A 20,388-nucleotide genomic window follows, 5' to 3' on the forward strand; every position below is an offset into this window, starting at 1 on the left:
AATGCCACTGAGCAAGTATAAAGCCTTCAAAAGCTCAATCCTAATCCTGAGCAGTACAAGGCTGCCTGCAGTCTGCTGCAGTGATACTTCTTACAGTCTGGTATTCCTGCTCTACTGAAAAAGCCTTTTGACTGATGCTTTATCTGGGCTGAATTTGCTGTCAGGTGGGAGAGGGAAAACTACCATTGTGGGGCACCCAACCCCAAAGCAGCTACCGTGTCCCTCCTCTTGTAGAGTCAGAGAGAAGTCATACAATGTGAAAGGCAGGGGAGTGGAGGAGTCTCCCAGCTAGCACTCCTGGAAGGTAGTAATCTTCACAAAGAAAATTCCTCAGGTGTTGGGAGGCAGGGCCAAAGAGAGGCAACAGAAATGACCACAGGCTCCGACTTTCCGCTTAACCTAGGGGTGCTCCACGCCCTGCCTCTTCCTGCCCCTGCTCCGCCTCCTCCCCCCAAGTATGCCCCACCCTCGCCCTACCTCTTCCCGTTCCTCCCCCTTCCCCCAGCACCTCCTGCCCATCAAACAGCTAATTGACAGCAGGCAGGAGGCACGGGGGGGGGGGGGGAGGAGAAGGGACCACCAAACAGCTGATCAGTGGGTGGGTGCTGAGCACCCATGGAGTCGGTGCCTATGAGAATGACAGTTCCTTTCATCTATCCACACAACCAGGAGGGGAAGAAGAGACAGAGTGGGTGGAGATGAGATTGAACAAACTGAAGGCTGGATGTAATTAAGTTACATTTTGGGGAAGCATACATTTCAACATACCAGGAATAAATGCACTGTTTGCTTGAAGAAATTCTTCCAACAGATCCTAAATAATTAAAAAGAGCTTCCTCATATTCAGTCACTATTGTTTATTATACAACACATCTATCACCCCATTTTAGCTTTTGGTGCATGTTATGGGGTCCATTCACTGCTGGAAGCCTCCTCTGAGATGCTCTGGGGATTAGCTGGTTCCAAGTCTGATGACCCCTTACATCAGTTCCTTGCCCCATGGTCTCTCTCTCTCTTCCTCTGGATCTTGGGGTGCTCCTTCTTTAGTGACCTGGCCAGAAGGCTGAGTCTTGTAGTCCACCCCTTTCCAAGGTATCAAAGTCCCTCACTGCCACAAAAATGGTAGTCTTCCATTCAATGCCCTGACCGTGCCACTCCTCCTGTGGCTGGAAGGGGAACCCAAGCCCACTCTACACTCTGGGTTCCAGTCCAGGATTCCAGTCCTATCTCTAGCAATGGTGGCCTGCTTTCTCCCAGACCATGTTGCTCTTCCCCTGAACTCCCTCCTGCTTCTCAGCTCTACCTTCTGGCTCTCCCCTGCCACCTCTGATTTTACCAGCCCAAACTGCCATCCTCCCAGGGAGTAAAACACAGTTGCTAACCTTGTAACTGTTGTTCTTTGAGATGTGTTGCTCACACACATTCCAATTAGGTGTGCATATGCTGCGTGCACAGCAGCCGGAAGATTTTTCCCCTAGCAGTATCCGTCAGGTTGACCTGGGCACCCCCTGAGGTCACGTCTTCATGGAGCTCAATATAGGGCCCTGACGGACCACCCCCCCGCCCCAAGTTCCTTCGTGATGGCTACTCAGACAGAGGGGTAGGAGGGTGGGTATTGGAATGGATACGAGCAACACATCTCGAAGAACAACAGTTACGAGAAGGTTAGTAATTATTTTTCCCCCTCTTCGAGTGATTGTTCATGTTGATTCCAATTAGGTGATTCCCAAGCCTACGTTTTGGAGGCAGGGCTGGAGCCTTAACGTCTGCTGAATGGAGCGCCACTCTACCAAAGGCTGCATTGTCTCTGGCCTGCTGGGTAATCGCATAATGCGAGATGAAAGTACGAATGGAGGACCAGGTCGCCGCTCTGCATATTTCCTGAGTCGGAACATGCGCCGGGAATGCTGCTGATGAAGCCTGTGCCCTGGTGGAGTGCGCTGTGAGCGGAGGGGAAGGTACCTTTGCCAGGCTGTAGCATTCCCAGAGGCAGGACGTGATCCATGACGAAATTCTTTGGGAGGAGACTGGAGGCCCTTCCATCTTGTCTGCTACAGCAACAAACAGCTGGATGGACTTCTGGAACAATTTTGTTCACTCGTTGTAAAAAGCCAATGCCCGGCAAATGTCCAACGAGTGACATTTCTGTTCCCTGCTGCTTGAGTGCAACTTAGGGTAGAAAACTGGGAGAAAGATGTCCTGGTTGACGTGAAACTGGAAGATGACCTTAGGAAAGAAAGCTGGATGCAGCCTGAGCTGAACCTTATAGAACACGATGTAAGGAGGCTCTGATGTTAAGGCCTTGAGCTCAGATACCCTCCTGGCTGATGTTATTGCTACCAGAAATGCCACTTTGTATGAGAGGTACAACAGAACACATGTTGCCAGTGGTTCGAAAGGTGGCTCCATTAGTCTGGAAAGGGCCAGACTGAGGTCCCAAGCCAGGACCGGCTGTCAGACGTGCGGATATAGGATGTTAAGACCTTTCAGGAAACGGCTGACCATAGAGTTGGCTACCCCTGTGGCCATAGTGCAGGCATCTGCCCCATCCAGTGCCACTTGCAGGGAGGCCCGGGCGATGAGTTTGCCCTTCTCTACCAGCGCAAAGAATTCTGCGCAGGAGTCCTGTGGCAACAGCTCCTCAAACGTGGCCATCACTGTGCAGGTGTCGTAACAGTGCTGGTTCATGATGGCCTGTTGGTTCAAGATGCGGAGCTGTAAGCCACTGGTCGAATAGACCTTTCTCCTGAACAGGTCGAGTTACTTGGCCTCCTGATTTTTTGGGGAGGATCCCTGGTAACCCTGGTGCTCTCGCTGGTTAGCTGCGTCCACAACCAGGAAATCTGGTGGGGGGTTGCTATACAAATGTTCATACCCTTGGAGGGAATGAAATAGCGCCTCTCATTCCTCTTTGCCATAGGAAACAAAGAGGCCCGGGTTTGCCACAAAGTTTTCATGGTTTCACTGATAGCCTTTATCAACGGCAGGGCAATGCAGGCACGTCCAGAGGGGATGAGTATGTCCCCCATGGGGTCAGTGTCCTCCACCACTTCCTCCACTGGACCCCCAGGTTCCGAGCCACCCATGGCAGCAACTGCTGCAAGACCCTGCTGTCTTCGAAGGCTGGGGCTATTGATGTGCCCACTACCACCTCGCCTGGAGAAGACAAAGTTGAGCGCCCTGGTGGAGGTGGGACATGTTCTCTGCCCTCAACGCCGAGGGGGTCTCGTGGTGCCTGGTATTCCTAAGCCACTGCCCCCACTGTTGGTGGAACCGACGGTGCCGCTGCCAAAGCTGCCAGTTCTGAAAGCACCAGCGCAGGTGCCACTGTCCATGGTGCTGACACTGAAGATGCCGGTGCCTCCAGTGCCAATGTCAGTGCCACAGGCGTTGGAGCCTTGGCCGCCGACAGGGGCATTGCTACTGCTGGTGCTCCCAGTGCTGATGGTGCTGGGGGGACAAAGGATGCAAGGCCACCGATGCCGATATGGAGCGTGACCCATGGCTCTGCCGCTGGCTCTGGTGAAAGACCCATTGTTGAGGCCTGCCACTGATCCAGCCATGGTGCTGGATAGGGCTGGCGGTCACGCTGGGATCTGGAACTCCTGCTTCTGCTCCCACTCCTGCTGGAATGGTAAGACTCCACCTCCGATTCAGAGGTCTCCAAGGACGAAGACCACAGAGGAGATGCAGGAGTTGATGTGACCCTGGCAGGCATCGAGGCCGAGGTAGTGTGGCCGACTCAGGTCTCACTACAGCTGGCTGTTTCAGTTTGGCTGGGGGAGAGCACCCCCTCTCCAGCCTCCTTTTCTTCTGGGGCACCAGAGAACGAGGCTGGTGCTCCCTGTGGTCTGTCTATGGGCGGAGCCATGGCAGCGCCAAGTGTCTCTGGCAGAGTCCTTTCTCTGCGCCGGCACACTCCACACCAAGGAAGAGGTGCTCTGAATGGGATCCACCGAGCCCAGGTCCACTTGTGGATGGAGCGCAGCCTCCATCAGGAGGATCTTGAGACACTGGTCCCGGTCTTTTAGGGTTCTAGAGTGAAACCCTTTACAGATCTTACAGTGCTCTTTCTGATGACCCTCCCCCAGGCACTTTAGACAAGAAGTGTGGGGGTTGCTCCTGGGCATAAGCTTGCCACAGTCCTCACAGGTTTTAAATCCCAGGGACCAAGGCATGCCCCGATGCCGAGAGTGTGTGGGGAGGGGGCAAAATTAAACTTTGAGGTTCAAGTACTAAATTACTACTCAAACTACTAACTAAACTACAGGACTACAACAGGACACTGCAAAGATGCGCTTGCTGAGGCAAGAGCTAAGGACGTTCCAGCTAGCCGTCACTGGCAGTAAGAAGGAACTGAGGGGGTGGCGGGGCCCTCTATGGAGCACCATGAAGGATACTGCTGGGGAAAAAAATCTTCCTGCTGCCGTGAATGCAGCGCATGCACAGCTAATTGGAATCAACACAAGCAATCACTCAAAGAACTACAGCAAGTTACCTGGCACTGTAGCTCCAAACACACCTCCCTTCTTCCACGGAGTGACTGCAGACTATTTCCCCTGCAGTCCCTTCTGTGCCAACTTCCAGTTTTTATAAACCCAGCCCAGCTTCTCCCTTAGCTGGACTTCATCAGCAATTAGATTCTAGCACTCCCTGGCTTTCCTCCAATTGCAGCCTAATTTACCCCTTCACACCCCATCACAGTGCACTAGAAATAACTGTATTTAGAAAGGGTTTGTTGGGGGTTTTTTTGGTTTTACTGTTTTACAGTAAAAATCTCATTCAGGGCAGAGAAAAGCAGCAAGACATTTAAAATGATTAAAACAATTATTCCTTTAAACAGGGCCATTCCTTTAATAGGTATTATTTAAAAGTGAGCTTTGCTGTAAGTCACTTTTGTGGATACAGTTCTGTTTTCCCATCAGTAGCAAACCATGCATTTTTAGTCAGTCAAATGTATGGGGATGTTCAACTCCCAGGATAATGATTAGGAGAAGATCTCCTGTTTTATTCTGCAGACAAAGCAGATATTGTACTTACAGTTTCAGCTCCCAGGGACAAAAATCTTAATGGAGGCCAAGTTTTGCTAAGACTTTATGGAAATAACCTTTTAAAAGTTTGCATACTGTAAGATCCTATCCTAGAGCAATTTTAATGTGGACTTCCCAGAGTCATAATTTTCTTGATGGCACATATGGTCCTCGTCTGACCTTTTAATGGTTTTATAATTCCTCAGCTCATCTGTGCTTAATCCTGAATATTTCAGCTCTGGAGTCCTCACTGTAAGCATACCAAATAATATTTATGCTAATGAGAAGCACATCAACTGAATAAATCTGTCTATACCATGACTAGTAAAAGGTGGGTCTTTCATGCCCACTACTGCTCCCTAGTCAATGCAGAAGATTAAGTCTACCAAAGGAACATACCATGCCATCAATTTTTAAGCAGAACTGTCCCTTAAGCCCAGTGAGGACAGCTGCTTGAAAATTCATGGCATGGTATAATATAGCCTAGAGGCTGGGAGCCAGGCTACACATATATAACTTAATGGTGCATACCAATGTATAAAGGTTCTTGACATCCAGTTTGGGATGGGTGGCTGAAATGGAGCAATGGTAGCCATATAAAAAGTACCTTATTTATGCTTCCAACTGATAAAGTAAAATATAGTAAATATAGTGTAAATACATTAATTTTATACGTCTAAAATCTGCCCACTAATGCATTTTGCCTGGGACTATTTCCAGCTAGAGATGGGCCCAACCCATAGAATTTGAATCCAGATCTAGATTCAAGGGTGGTGGTGCTGAATTTGTTGTTCTGGTTCAAGCCCTTTTCTACTTTTAACAATATTTACCTCTGAACAGCTTTCAAACAGGCAGCACATTAAAACAAACATCAAAACATGCCACAAAGATGTATTTGATTCCTCCAGTGGACAGAATTCTCCTTAGAAATTACAGTGGTCCAAGACCCAGGACAAACAATATAGGACACTTTTAAGATCTCACATCTTATAACCTAAAGGTATCAACACCATCAAAATTCCATTAGAAAGCTGTGAATCCAGACTTCCTAATGGAATAATATGTTTGCGCATTGTCACAAGCCTCTGAGTCTACATGGCTCACCTAAGGTATGGGGCCAGCCATTTGTCTATAGATTTAGCTTTCATCAAACACAAGATGAGTGCTTTCCCTCCTGATTGGTGACTAAAGAAAGATTTTTCATTGCCTTTTGGATATCCTCTGAGTTTTCCAAACTTGAAATACTTACCAGTCCCCATTGCAAAAATATTAATACTACAGTTTCCTGGGTGGGGTGGAGGGGTTAACTTCTCAGAGTGAAAACGCTGTTTTGAAACTAAAATGGAAATTAACAGCATCTTCTGCAGCTGGATGCAAGTGGAAAATCCAATACAAAGTAAGACTATCTAAAGAGGAGACCATAAAAGGCAAGTACAGCTTCAAACTGGGACAAGGCACAGCTGATCTTGATGAATATTGCAATTCAATGTCCGTTCCAATAAAAGTAGTCAAATGTATGGTTGCAAATGACCCCATAACCATGATTTTTTCCCATATGCTCTCTCACAAATAGGCATTCTATAACAAGCTGAGTACAGAAGATCATTCTATGATCTAAAGCAAGCTAAGAGCAGGTGGAAGATCATGTTCACATCACTACTGATATCTGGATAAATGGTTCAGTGTTTTATTATATTTCAGTCACAACCAAATTGGCATTGTTCGAATCTGCCAACACCATTTTCCAATAAAGTGACATCAGGAAACAGCACACATCTACCCACTCTAGTCTATCCAAAACACTACCGTTAAAGTCATCTTCTTCTCCCACTGCTCCAACCATATCACTTTTCCCTGCAGTCATCTCTGCTCCCATCATTCTGCACCAAATTCAAATGCATTGTCCTCACCTTCAAGGTTCTTAATCGTTCTACCTTGTCCTGTATCATAGATCATTTCCTCATTCACCCCTTTTGCACCCTGCTCACTCTTCTCACCTTAAAACACACACCTAATCATCTGTTATTCAATCACAAACTCAGCACCTTTTCCATGCTACCTCCTATGCCTGAAACAGTCTGTTCCTGTGCATTAAGGCACAGCCCACAGCACCAGAAGACAAATGGACGTTATGCATCTTCCATTACATTCCCTTTGTGGATGCAGTTTATTCCCCACACTTTAACATGGTTGGATAATGTGTAGATGGGGCCAAGGCGCTGCCTCTCCTACCTTCTTCTTGCCCCTTTGGGGAACCATTCTTCTCCAGGATTTTAAGGATGGAGCAGCCCATTCAATCCCCAGAGCATGTGGGCTGTAATTCTACCTAGTGTTTATGAAACTACATAAGGAGAGAAAGGGCTTGGCTACATTTACATTTTATAGTGCTCTAGCTTGCTGGCTCAGGGGTGTGAAAAATCATCCCCCTGAGTGCAGCAAGTCAGAGTGCTTTAAAGCGCTAGTGTAGTCAGGCTCCGAGCGCTGGGAGTGGATTGCTGGGAGAGCTCTCTCCCAGAGCTCGCATGCGACCACACTCGCATTTCAAAGTGCTGCCGTTGGCGCACTCCCGCAATAGCACTTTGAAGTTTCTAGTGTGGTAGCCATGTTAGTCTGTGTCAGCAAAAAACACTCCATGCATCTGATGAAGTAGGTTTTAGCCCGCGAAAGCTTATGTCCAAATAAATGTGTTAGTCTCTAAGGTGCCACAAGTACTCCCCGTTCTTTTTATAAGGAGAGAAAGGAAGACTTCTTTACTTCACATCTCTGCCATGATCAGGCAGACTCTGGGCCTAAGTGCTTCCCTCTCCTCATAGCTTCTCTTCCATTGATTAGCCTTCTGTGACTAATCTCAGATCTGGAACTCTCTGCTCCTTCTCTTGTACCTGATCATACTACCTAACAAACTAACAGAAACAAAACTATTTCAATAAACACAAAATAAAAAGTGATCTATAAACTTCTCCTAATAGCGCTGTCCCAAGAGCATTCTCCCTTTCTCATAGTCTCCTCTCCTTCAACTTCTTTTCTGTTGTCAGTTTATCCTTTTAATCTAATTTAGATTATAAACTCCTCAGAGCAGGGACCTTTTTTTCCGTACAGCAATGGTACTTTATAAATAAATAGCACATGAGAAACATAAGCAATCAAAAAAGCCTCCACAAAAAACTAGCATTTTGCTTCTCTCTGGCCTTCCCACTATGTTATGTCTACTCTCTTGTCTTGATTATATTGTAAACACAGGGCAGGGACTGTCTTGTATTTTTACATAATGACTCTGTAGGAATTGTTACTAAGCATGTTCAGAAAACAATGTTTTAATGCATTCAGATTCAAAATGTTTACAAAAATATAGACATCTACAGGCTACATTGTTCAGTTTCTAGTCACAAAGGAACAAAATCCCTAATGTTTCCCTTACTGTGCCCTGTTGTGACAAGATATTGAAGATTTAATCTTTATTTGTGAGCAGAAGCCAAGGCCTTAATACACTTTTAATGTGGTATTTTTAAACTGATATGATGCTTATGCTGGCAGAATGTTTTGATGCTTTTATATTACATTTGTGATTTAATCTACAGCTCCGTGCTTATCCCCTAGGTGTGTTGTATACTCCAGTATTACAAAGGCAAAGCAAAAAAAAAGAAAAAAAAAGGCTGAACACACACTATTTAAGCAATCCATTTAAAAAATGTGTCAGAGGCATATTTTATTATTTCTAAATTGGGCCATTGATCAGTGAGATGATGAGCAAAGAAAGGGAACCACTCCCCTAAAACATCTGACTCTTATTTGTATTGCATTTCCAATCAATAAGATGATAAATACTTCTTAAAATATGAAAATTCATTACTTTGATTTGCTGCTGCTTCTCATGTTCTAGCGTGAAACTCACCTTCATATCGTACTGGAATTGTTTATATTTTATTTTATTAGCACCTTATTTATTATTATTATAATATATTAATGCTCCATTACCTATGCCATTAGGCTGCTGTATGATCTGAAATTAAAAAGATGCAAATATTTAAGCAGTAACAGTTGAGATGCAGGGCATTTCTAAGGGGCTGCAGGATGTCTGGGAGTAGTTGCTATGCCTCACACTATTAACTCTGTAACTTGTCTCCAGCAACTATCTTGAACCCAGGTTGTAATTGCTGTCTTGAGATAAGTGTGTAAATACGTCTTTTTAAATTAACGTAGTGCTCTAATAGTACATAGATGTAATATCTTCCATTTATCAACAGACCAGGTTCACGTTGGGTAGTAGCACTCAATTTTATTTTTTTCCCCCAATGTATGTACCTTGAGTTGACGTTGAAGGACCACCCTTCAGGCATAAGAAAGTAGCTTGTCTCAACTCTGAGAATGACACAAAGAGGTCATTTAGTGTCAAACACAATAATGATTTTTTTTTTGAGATGGCAACACTTGCTCAAAAGAACTAGGCTGCAATAACTTATTTCAAGGGCCAGCCTTTTATATTGGCCTGGTGACCTATGACACTATACAAAGAATACGTAATTATTCTGTATAGGCCACTGAACAGCCATAAGCTAGTAGCCAAAGCCTGCCACCAATCAACTTGGGCCAGATTTGAACTAGTGATTTAGAGGTGCATCTTCCATTACCAATCTTCTGAGTCATCTAGTGTAATATGAAATAATGTTTTCTGGGGCCCTGGCAGTTTTCCTAATCTGAGCATGTGGCATATTTGTAACAGCATGTGTGCATGAAATCAAAGACTCTAGTAATATCAATTACTTTTCCCATATCAGACACTTCTAGATAAAAAAACACTTTTTTTGTATTTTAGCCACACAATTATTTGTATTTTAGCCAATTAGATTCCAGAAATCATTTCATTTAACACCCAAATGAATAGAACACATTAGGAACATGAAAAGAACATTCAATTCTTCTTGGATTTATTGCAATTTAAATCTCGTCTTGATTTTCACCACAGCCTCCAATCCTCTCTTTGTCAGGAGATTAATCTGAGGGCTCATTCCATATTATTATGGAAAATGGCAGCAACTTCATCCCAACACCTTCAGTATATCATCATCATCATCATCATCCTGGAACCCTTGAAATCAGGATTCAAACCAGGTCACAGCACAAAAATGGCTTTGGTAGTATTCATGGGTGACTGGCATAGCAATAGACAGGGAAAATACTCCTGTTCTCATTCATTTCAGCCTATTTTGAACTACAGGTATCTTGTATGTACTGGTAAGAGACATCAACATGATCTAGCTAGCTTAGAAAGCACAACATTAAACTAATTGATCATTTCTCACCTTCTAAGGAGCAAACACAATCATATGCTCTCTTCTGTGGAGAGCACAGTGACTACTCTCTTCTAGATACCCAAAGAGGACAAGGAAGAGGAATACCAACCCCAAGACACGCACTACTCAGGCCAACAGAGTGAAGGAACAACACTGCATCATCCTGTGGGATGGCACATAATGCTTTCTTCTTCTGCATGCCATAGTACTCTAGGAAGGATTGTGCCAATGCTTCCCTCAACTTCCCCTAGGGTACGTACCGTAATTCTGCACTTACCCTTATTCCAGTCATGTATTTTACCGGTAAAACTGAGCCCAAGAGGCATGAGGAACATTCTGAATACTGGGAAAGCATGCATTTAAAATAAAGCTTTCATAACTCTTTTCAGTTACTGAAGCACTATGAAATTGCATAAAACAAATGGGTAAATTACAACCCCCGAAAAGATTGAACATTTCCATCTTCTGAGTGTTTTTCTTTCCTTCCTTTAATTTACCTTGTGCCACTGATTAATTAATACCTCAATTTCCACCAGCTCTACATTTTTGGCAATATTTTAGCAAAAATAGGTGCAAAATTTATTAAAAGTACAAGGAGACATTACCATTGACATTTAATGTAGTGAATTAAGTAAAAGGATAAGGCCTACAGGTTGCCTCAAACAGAAGGCCAACATCGAAATTGCTTTGGTAGTAAAACTGTATTGAGATTATATCACTGATATCAGTATATTACAGTGCTAATGGTGTCCCCATAATTTATGCAACATGATATACCATATATAAATCATTTATCTTGTACAGAAGTTTTACTGTGTCCTTGATTAGACATATCTTAATTGACCACTACAAATTTTCCATCATTTGAAATGGCATTCATGGTAAAAGTCCTAAACAAGTTTTCATGCTCTGTTATGCCAAATATTAAATGAGTTAGAAGCTTTCAGAAGAATGCATTACACACACAAAACATCACTTAAAGTTGTATTCTATGGAAAGCATTTTCTGCTCTGTAGCACATAAACTAGAATAAGGTTGCAGAAATTGGCATCACACCCATTTTTGTAAGCCAACTAGTAAAAACACTTTAACAAAAATAAACTGCCTGTAGTGAGGCAGTATGGCCTCCCTCCGAGCCAGAGAGGGAAAAACCACCTTCCTTGTCCAAGTGGGTGGAGCCAGGCCTGCCTCGCCTCTCCCACTGGAAGTACACCATAACAGGAAGTATACAGGAAGTGGGGCCTCCCACTCAGTTGGGGCTGGAACACCAAGGGAGGCAGACGGATCCTGCTCGCTCCTGGCTGCTGAGTCAGATGACACCCTGCCAGCCAGGGAACGTGCTTCTGCCACAGACTTGCCAGGACTGCTGGGGGCCATCTACCCAGAAGTGCTAGAGGACACCCTGTTGATCTAGGTACACCCCATGGCGAGGGGAGGTGGTGACCCAGGGATAGCCAACCTTAGTCTGGCTACAGTTTTGCCTGAGGCACAGTCAGCATGTCCCGCTGACCCAGTGGCGGACCACTCCGCCAGTGTTAGGTCCCTGTGTCCGGTGGAGTAGGGTGGGCCCGCACCCCACCTGCCACCCTACCCTTGAGATGGCAGCCTCCTCTCGCCATGTCCAGTGGCCTGTGTTCATCGGCCATCTGCCAGAGCTAGGACACCCAACCCCTGGGGTTTGCTCAGTAGGGGTCCTGAACTGATTGACTACTGTTTAGCCCCATCCAAAAAGAATATAGGTGGGTACCCTAGCTATAATATGTCTGTTTTTAAGTAAAAAGTGGAGACAACAAAAACCTGGTTTCCTTCTCAGCAGAAATATTACATTGTACGTTTGAGATTTTACTGCAATCTGTAGGCTCTGCACTTCATTTTGTTTTGGGGCATATTGAACATTTACATCTCTCTTTTGGTCAACTGACTGACTTTCAGGAATGGGTCTACCAGGAAAAATCTTGCAGCTTTGTGATATGTCTCTACTGTCCCTAAAGTATGAATGTCACAGGACCGCACAGAGAACATGCAGGAAGAACTACACAGTTAGCATCACAAAAACTAAATCTGCCCATTATGCAATCATAACTGGAGATCTCAATATGAGCCTAAGTAAAGTTTCAATCAAATAAGTCCACACAGTGCCCTGGACCAGTAGCTGTTACGAAGCGAGCTAGCTACTTTGGGAGCTAAGTCCACCTCCTATTAATTGAAGTAAGATATAGATAACGTGCTGGTGAGATAACTATTTTAATGGGACGTTCAGACATTTCAAAAATACTTTTTAAACTAACTAAGAAACATTGTCACATTTAGCACAAAAATATCCCATGACTGTGAGAGATTCACTGAGTAATCTAATAGATCTTTTCCATCTGAACAGAATTGTGAAATCCCAGTCCAACTGAAGTTCATGGCAGCTGTACCATTGACTTCACTCTAGAAGTGTATTTAAGTGCAGCAATATCATCTTGTAACACATTTTCTAATAATTACTCACACAAAAACAACACCCCTTTAAAAACAATATTCTGTTTTTTCTGAACAAAAAAAAAAAGACATAAAAGGATAGGTTCTTGGCTTCAACATCATTTTCCTGCCGTGCTGAACATTTCCAGTTATCAGACCTGTCAAATCTCGCCAATGTTATTTTTCTTTTTATCTGTTGGGGTTACAGAAGCCAAACATCAATGTAATCAATAATCTACTTAATTTGACTGCTTTTACTACATGATGTTTAGTAGTACTATACTGGCAGTAACCACTTCTTTTTTTACATACAGCCACTTGTAAAAAGCATAGCGTGGCCTTATCTATTACAGAAACATGGATCTAGGAAAAGGAACTCTTGAGTTCTAATCCGGCTCTGTCTATGACTCACTCGGTCAAATTACTTAACTCTTTGCCATGGACACCCAGACTGTACAATGGAAATACTTATCTACTTCACAGTAGTGTTATAATGATTAATGTGTACATCACTTTGAAACCATAAGGAACAAATGTTGTAAGTATTACTGAATTGTGACAGTGATGCTTTACAGAATTATATTTAAAATTCTACACATTGCCCTTTGTTAAACTACATTTATGGCTCCATCCTGTTTCCACTGACTTCAATGGGAGCAGGATTGGTCCTTTAATATAATTTTGCTTCTCTCTAAATTCTGTTTGTTTTCATGAAAATTACTTCACTTTCACAAGTTGTCTCACCAGGCAATATCTCAAATGAGAAAAACAACAAGTAAATGAAAAAAATATAGCACCCTGATTAACACTTCAAGGATTCATAACCAAAAATAAATGGTGTCACATACAGAGTGCTGGCATTTTATTAGACTAAAATGATGAACAATTTCACAGCAATAACGGCAAAATCATATATAAAAGTGGATTTAGGATTATACTAACCATAATTCAATTTATTTTCTGATTTACCTCAGCTTTACAGTCATTATTTATGTTTGTTAAGAAACTTATGAAAACTAAACTTGACTGTAAATTGTTGTGACATTGATTTATAAGCCTATGGTTCTGAAATGCTACAGTTACTGTACATCCTTTCCTGGGGACGGTGCCTTGATGCGATAGGAAGGTGTATGTGTTCCAATGACCCTGAGAGTTATGATAGCAGGCGTTTTAACTACTGGTAGGACCACCAAAGCCAGAGTGGTCAAAGGTTAGGGACTAGACAAAAAGCAGTCCACTGGTCCTCCAGGTTGGGGGTTGAGTGATAGGCCAACAACATATTCTTGTAAAAAAAGTTAAGATATAGAAACACAACAAGGTAACCATTCCAACAAACAGCAAACAGCATGATGTTTGTTCCCTAAATGACATCTTATGGCACAGGAAGGATTCCAAATTAGAATGCACATAAATCCGATGAGTGATTAGGTTCATCCAACTGTTAAAATAATGTGTACTTTTCAAGTAGGGCATGCAGGATCATGTTTTTGGTATTAGGAATAAAATAGCAACATCAGCGGAGAGGTTGGAATGTATTTTAAAGCACAGTTCTACTTTACTGTAGAATCTTGGTGAATGACCCTATATAACCATGCTCCTAAAGATGATCATGGATATAATGGACTAACTCAATCTGACTCTCCTCACCCTGAAAACCTTGAATGACAGGCCACAATTGCACTGTCATGTATAAAAGTTGCCAGTGATAATGCAAAAGAAAAAAAATATGGAGAGACGAGATCATTCATGCCTGGTTTTTCTATGTAGGTTGAAGGGCTATGATTACTTTGAACTAGAATTGAGGACAGTAAATCCTAACAGGTTTGTATCTTTGTAATGTTAGAAAAAGTTTAGAGATTCACCACTTAATATAAAAAGATTTTAACTGAATTGCAAAAGAAAAAAAGTAACATATAATGTAATTACTGACAGTACTGTCCTTGTTGATATACAGTCTAAACGAAGTCAAGTATCAGGGGGTAGCCGTGTTAGTCTGTATCTACAAGAAGAAGTGAGGTTTTTACTCACGAAAGCTTATGCCCAAATAAATCTGTTAGTCTTTAAGGTGCCACCAGACTCCTTGTTGTTTTTGTAGTCTAAATGAAGTCTCAAAATAGAAGTGCAGTAATTTATGGTAATGTCTCAGATACTTTGTATTTGGGAACATTAACATCAACGCATAAAATGTAATTTCTCATGGCCTGTAGCTGGTATTCTAGAAAGCTTAGCATGAATTGCCTTGAGCAGTTCAGTACAGCCCATATATGCTTTGTGATTCCAAAATTCAATTTCATAAATCTTAATCAGTCACAAAAAAAGTGTTACAAACTGAATATGAGCAATGTTAAAAAGTTCTTATCAATTTACAACTTAATCTACTGAATTTAATCTAAGTGAAAACAATCAGTGTATTTTAAGAGTGATTGGTAAAATCACAGTGCTTTACAAATGTAAAAATGTACTTGAATGTAAGTAGCCAATTCAATGTGATATTTTCAAAGGAAGACATATAATAAAATGTAAAAAACATATATTTAATGAAACATGAAGGGTTGCAAAATTAAAGTACGGCTGTTAGCTCTGCCCCCAGCATGTTTGGATGGGTTTGCCCATATTCTGCTTTTGGTTACACTTGTGTGAATTTGGAGTATGTCCATGGAAACTAATGGAATCAGTCTAGATGTATAAGAGCGCTGCTGTTAGAACAGAATTTGGCCCATGACATTTACTTATGAGAACACATACTGGGCCAGATCCTCAACTGATCTATGTTGGTATAACACCATTGTTTTTCAATAAAACCATGGAAATTTATACCAGATGAGAATATGACCCATTATTTCTCAATTAGTACACTAGATTATTTTGCAAGTTTATCCAAGATGAAGTTAATGACTAAATCTTAACTAGTATTGCACAATATACATAAGGTGGCAGAGTAAAAATTCAGCATTCATCTTTAACTTTTGCACTTCTTGAGCAAACTTTTGAGCACTTAATTATACAGTTTTGGGCCTCATTAACATTTGGAGCCAGAACCTCCTTTCTCCTACATGAGTTTTATTCTGATGTAACTCCACTGATTTATTGAAATCAGTGCTGTCACACTAGCATAGATCTAATGTAATAAAAACAGAGGGCCTTGCCACAAAAGTTATGCTGAGAACAGACTAGTCTGGACTAAATGGATAAAAGATATCTAATGTTCTAACTAACAATGTATGTCTAGTTTAGACAAGGCACATCGCCTTCAACACATGCTACACTGGTTAAGAAAAAACACCTGAAGTTTTACTTGAGGAGTTTAGCACATATGAAAGTATACACTGCCTTATCTAGAGTAGGCTTTGCAAACATTATTTATTACAGTGGATGCCGCTTAATGCAACCCTGATGCTAACAACTTCTAGTGAATAACAACATTTTGCCAAGAACCAATCCCATCCCATTGGTTTTAATGTTAATGGGATTTGGATATTATCAATAACAGGCCACTTATTGTGAATTTTTTAGGGGAAGAAAGGCCATGGCCACAGGCAGGTTTGAGGGGCTACAGCCAGTGTTCAGCACATTCTAATGCTTCCTTCCCTGACTGCAGCCCCACAAACTGCTTGAACTCAAGGACCGCACAGGAGATGGGCTTGGGCACCTGTATCCCCACCCAATGGGGAAGCTCCTCCGGGAGTCCCAGCACTGCAGGCTGAGAAGGAAGACTGTGGGCAGGCCAGCAGCAGGGAGGGAGGACTGCAGCCCAGATACCAGGGCTTTCCATGGAGAATTGGAATGGTCAAAGCCTGTGGAGTTGCACCTCTCGCCAATGCTGCCCTGCCCACAGGCAGGTTTGCAGGGATTCAGCAAGGGAAGGCACGCCCCAATGCTTCCTTCCCTGCCTGCAGCCCCACAATCCTGCCTTACTCTTATTGGCAAGTACCAAATAATGGCACTTTTTGCTGGCAACTGAGGGGTTGCTAATATGCGCAATCTACTATGTTTGTATTGTGGTAGCACCTAGGAGCTCCAGTCATGAACCAGGACCCCACTGTGCTAGGCATTACATAAAAACACAAAACCAAAAGACAGTCCCTGCTTACAGTCTAATTGGTTACAATGCGTTAGCTGGCTTGTTGTAATACCACACCTCTAAATCTTAGTCTAGGCAAGGATAGAGTGGAGAATTACTTTTTGTACAGTTTTTGTATTTAATTGCCTAGATATTTTAAAGGAAGAAGAAAGAAAAGTAGCCAAGTGTCAGAACCACCAAATACTCTACTCTCATATATTCAAGTCCCCAACAAACTCCCTTTATCTCCCACCACAAAGATATGGACAGGGTGCATGTCCAGTTCCTCATCATCACAAGCCAATACACAACCTCAGTTTGTCTAACCTCATATATGTTAACATCACAACAAGGTTTTAGCTGAAAAGTCATCTGTCGGTAACATGTTATTGTTGCGGAGGCTGGTGCTCAGCTTGTGCATTTGAACGCAATTGTGAGGAATTAGATGCAGGCACTGTGAGCGGCTGTACATTGAGGGAGAAAGGAGCAACATATTATGGGGGAAGGGCAGAAAGTAGCTGAGGCCAGCAAAGGAGGCCCTAGAAAGTAGAAAAAGTCAGTCATAGAAAAGAGGTTAACTAAGTTAACGCTGCCTCTGGGCTGGTGAGATTTCTGTCCAAAGAAGGTCCCAACCTTAGTTATCAGGTTCTCTATATTTGGGGAACCATGGTATGTAGCAATTCCTCAGCACAGAGTAGTGTGCCATGGACAGCCTGGGAGAGTGTGTGTTACTTACAGATGGGTGTGGATGCGGAAAGGCACCATGGAATGAGGAGCTGTGTAAGTGGGGGAGAGGATATCTATGGGGTAGGGTAGGTCTGAGATGGGTAAGATCCAAGTTGTGAAGAGAGGGTGCTGAAGCTCTGCTTGCAGTGGAGCTGAAGGATTTGGAATGGATGTGCTGTAAGAGGTGGCTACAAGGACATGTATGAACCACAGCTTTACACCAAGGTTTAACAATCTGTGGGAGAGTTGAGAGCTCTTGTAGAGGAGCCGGGGGAGAGTTAGGGAAGTTGTGCATGAGGGGATAGGAGCTGTTTGGAGACTAATTACAGTTGTGGAGAAATGGATGGGAAGTGTGGTGAGGATGAAGCAGCAGTGGAAATATTTAGTGAAGGTATGTAGGTATTGCAGCTAAGGGATGACATTCTGAGATGGGTAGGATCAGAGCTACTAGGGTATAACTTGGAGATATGGGGGTTCAGAACTGGAGCAGATCATAAATACATACAGGTGGGAACAAGAGGAACATGATAGGGAGCTGGTGATGTGGGCTAGGAAATATGTCCATGGAGGGTATTAGAGAGAGGCTGGAAACACGGATGAATTTGATGGCGAAGGGACACCAGAAGAGAGTGTGGGGGTAGGGGACTGTTGGCCATTGACCAGATGAAGGGGAACTTTGTGTGCGATGGGTGTATGGACATGCATCAGCGGGGATCAAAGAGGGAACCATAAGCATATAGATACCACGCTCTGCTGGGGAAGCTGCAGAAACATGGAAGAGGCTCTGGGGAAGGATGTGCTGGGGCAGGCCAATGTGCTGTAGTGTGCTCTAGCAGGTAGGATGGGTAGGGAGTAGGAAGCAAGTGTCCTCCATGTCATCTGGTTCTCGAACACTGCCTCCCTAACACTGCTGATTAACCTGCCTCCTCAGGATCAGTGAATGGTTAGCTTGCGTGTGAGAAGCAGAGCTGGGGAGCATGGAGATAGGCTGCACAGCTAAGCCACACAGTGTCAGAGAACAGAATCAGTTGAAGGGTGAGAATTTCTGTTGGCTTTTCTTGGAGTTAACCAATTAGGTGATGAACACAGATAAAAATAAGTGATTTTTTTTAAATGAAGTTTAAAATCTGAGAAGTGATCTATATCTCTGATATTACCAGGCCATGTGAGAGAATAGTCTGTAGGATGTGGTGATTGGTATTTCATGTAAAGGGAGACAAAAAAGTTAAATGCTTGAGGAATTTGTTTTTAAAATAGTGAATATTTTTAAATGTTTTCTTTGCCAAAGTTACAAAAAGTTATAGGGAAAAAAAGTAACTGAAAATTCAAATGGCCTGGAAAGAATTAGCATGTACACTTGGAAGAAAACATTCTATCCTTAGAGTGTGAAACAGAGGATGTTCTGGTTCATCTGCAAACCTCAATGCTTCCATAATTATTAGTAAACTGCATTGATAATCAAGCTTGTCAAAAGGTGATTAGCATCCATTAGTACTCCAGGCTTCTAAACTTGTATATGCATATACCCTTCTATGGGGAAGGGCACAGTTCAGGCAACACAGGTGCCTCCCATGCGTGCAGTTTAAATGGATGCAAGATCTTAGATTATTTTAGAGGGGTCTAAATAGAATTGTAGTTTGATTTAAACTAATTAAGCCACTTTAAGAGCTTCGATTATTTTAAACTACAAAATCCACAATTCTGAAAGAACAAAGGGCAGGGTTGTTTTTTGTTGTTTTTTATTTTGAAATGCAGTATTGCCAGTCCCAAGCATTCAAAAATCCTAAGTCAAGCCCCTCTTCACCTGGGAGGGGGACCCAAGAGATTTTAAAATCTCATTACTTTAAAAGGATAAAATGACCTCAAAATGTATGTCCCTTCAGGTGGTTGAACCTTTAGGGTACACGTGCACCATGACTTTAAGCTTTCCTCCAAAAACAAGATTTTCCCGTTTTGTGTTCTTTTTAATCACTGTCCCTCAACTCAGAAGTGGCTGAAGGGTTTTTGGTTAAAAGTTTACAGAAGAAATTTGCAAGCAGGAACTAATCAAGAAATAAATTGTTAGACTCCAGGGCAATTAAATACAGAATGTGATGAGACTGTGACTACTGGGGTGTGTTTTGCAATCACAGAAACCAATATAATAAACTAATAACCAATGAGCATTATCTTCTATTTTTTCATACCAAAAAAAGCCCCAGAAAAATAAGTGATAACATATATTTAAACTTTTAAGTGAAGGGCTATTCAAATTCACTAGGGGGCAGATTCTGACTGTTTTTATGAAGATGCATGCATAAATTGTGTGTATGGGGACAGGGGGAGAATGGTACAATAAAAGACACCTGAATACCTATGTAGGGGGCATCCAGAATCCTGCTGTTCTGCTCTCCAAGTAGAAGATATAGTGCCACAAAGTGTACTATACACCAAAAAGGGATGTGGTCGGGCTGTGTAGCTATAGCCCTGTCCTCCCTCCACATTTGCCAATATTTGGAGGCTGGTTATGTACAATTCTTGTAAAGGATACAGTAATTGCCACTTCAGAATGCACTCCTTCACTCAGCACTCCTATAATCATTCTGCCTGCCTCTTCTCTCCCTAGGCAGAATACTTCAAGCAACTGCCACTGATGTGGTTCCCCTCTTAACATGGCAGTGGCTTCTAAAACCATAAACAGATCCCTAAGCTAGTTCAAATGTTTCATCACAAGCATTTGCTTAGGACTTCACCACCATGCATTCCCATCCCTGTTATCCCTCTCATTCTCTGCCTCTAAGCACTGATGGCTAAGATATACCATAGAACACCTGACCAA

General features: G+C 42.8%; 1 protein-coding gene across 1 annotated transcript in view; it reads right to left on the minus strand.

Annotated features, from left to right (window-relative positions):
• The window catches only part of TENM1 (teneurin transmembrane protein 1), a 778,425-nt gene that overhangs the window by 478,650 nt on the left and 279,387 nt on the right, over positions 1-20,388 (minus strand). The window lies entirely within an intron of this gene.

The sequence above is a fragment of the Trachemys scripta genome, chromosome 9 (genome assembly GCF_013100865.1).
Source record: "Trachemys scripta elegans isolate TJP31775 chromosome 9, CAS_Tse_1.0, whole genome shotgun sequence".
Taxonomy (NCBI): domain Eukaryota; kingdom Metazoa; phylum Chordata; order Testudines; family Emydidae; genus Trachemys; species Trachemys scripta.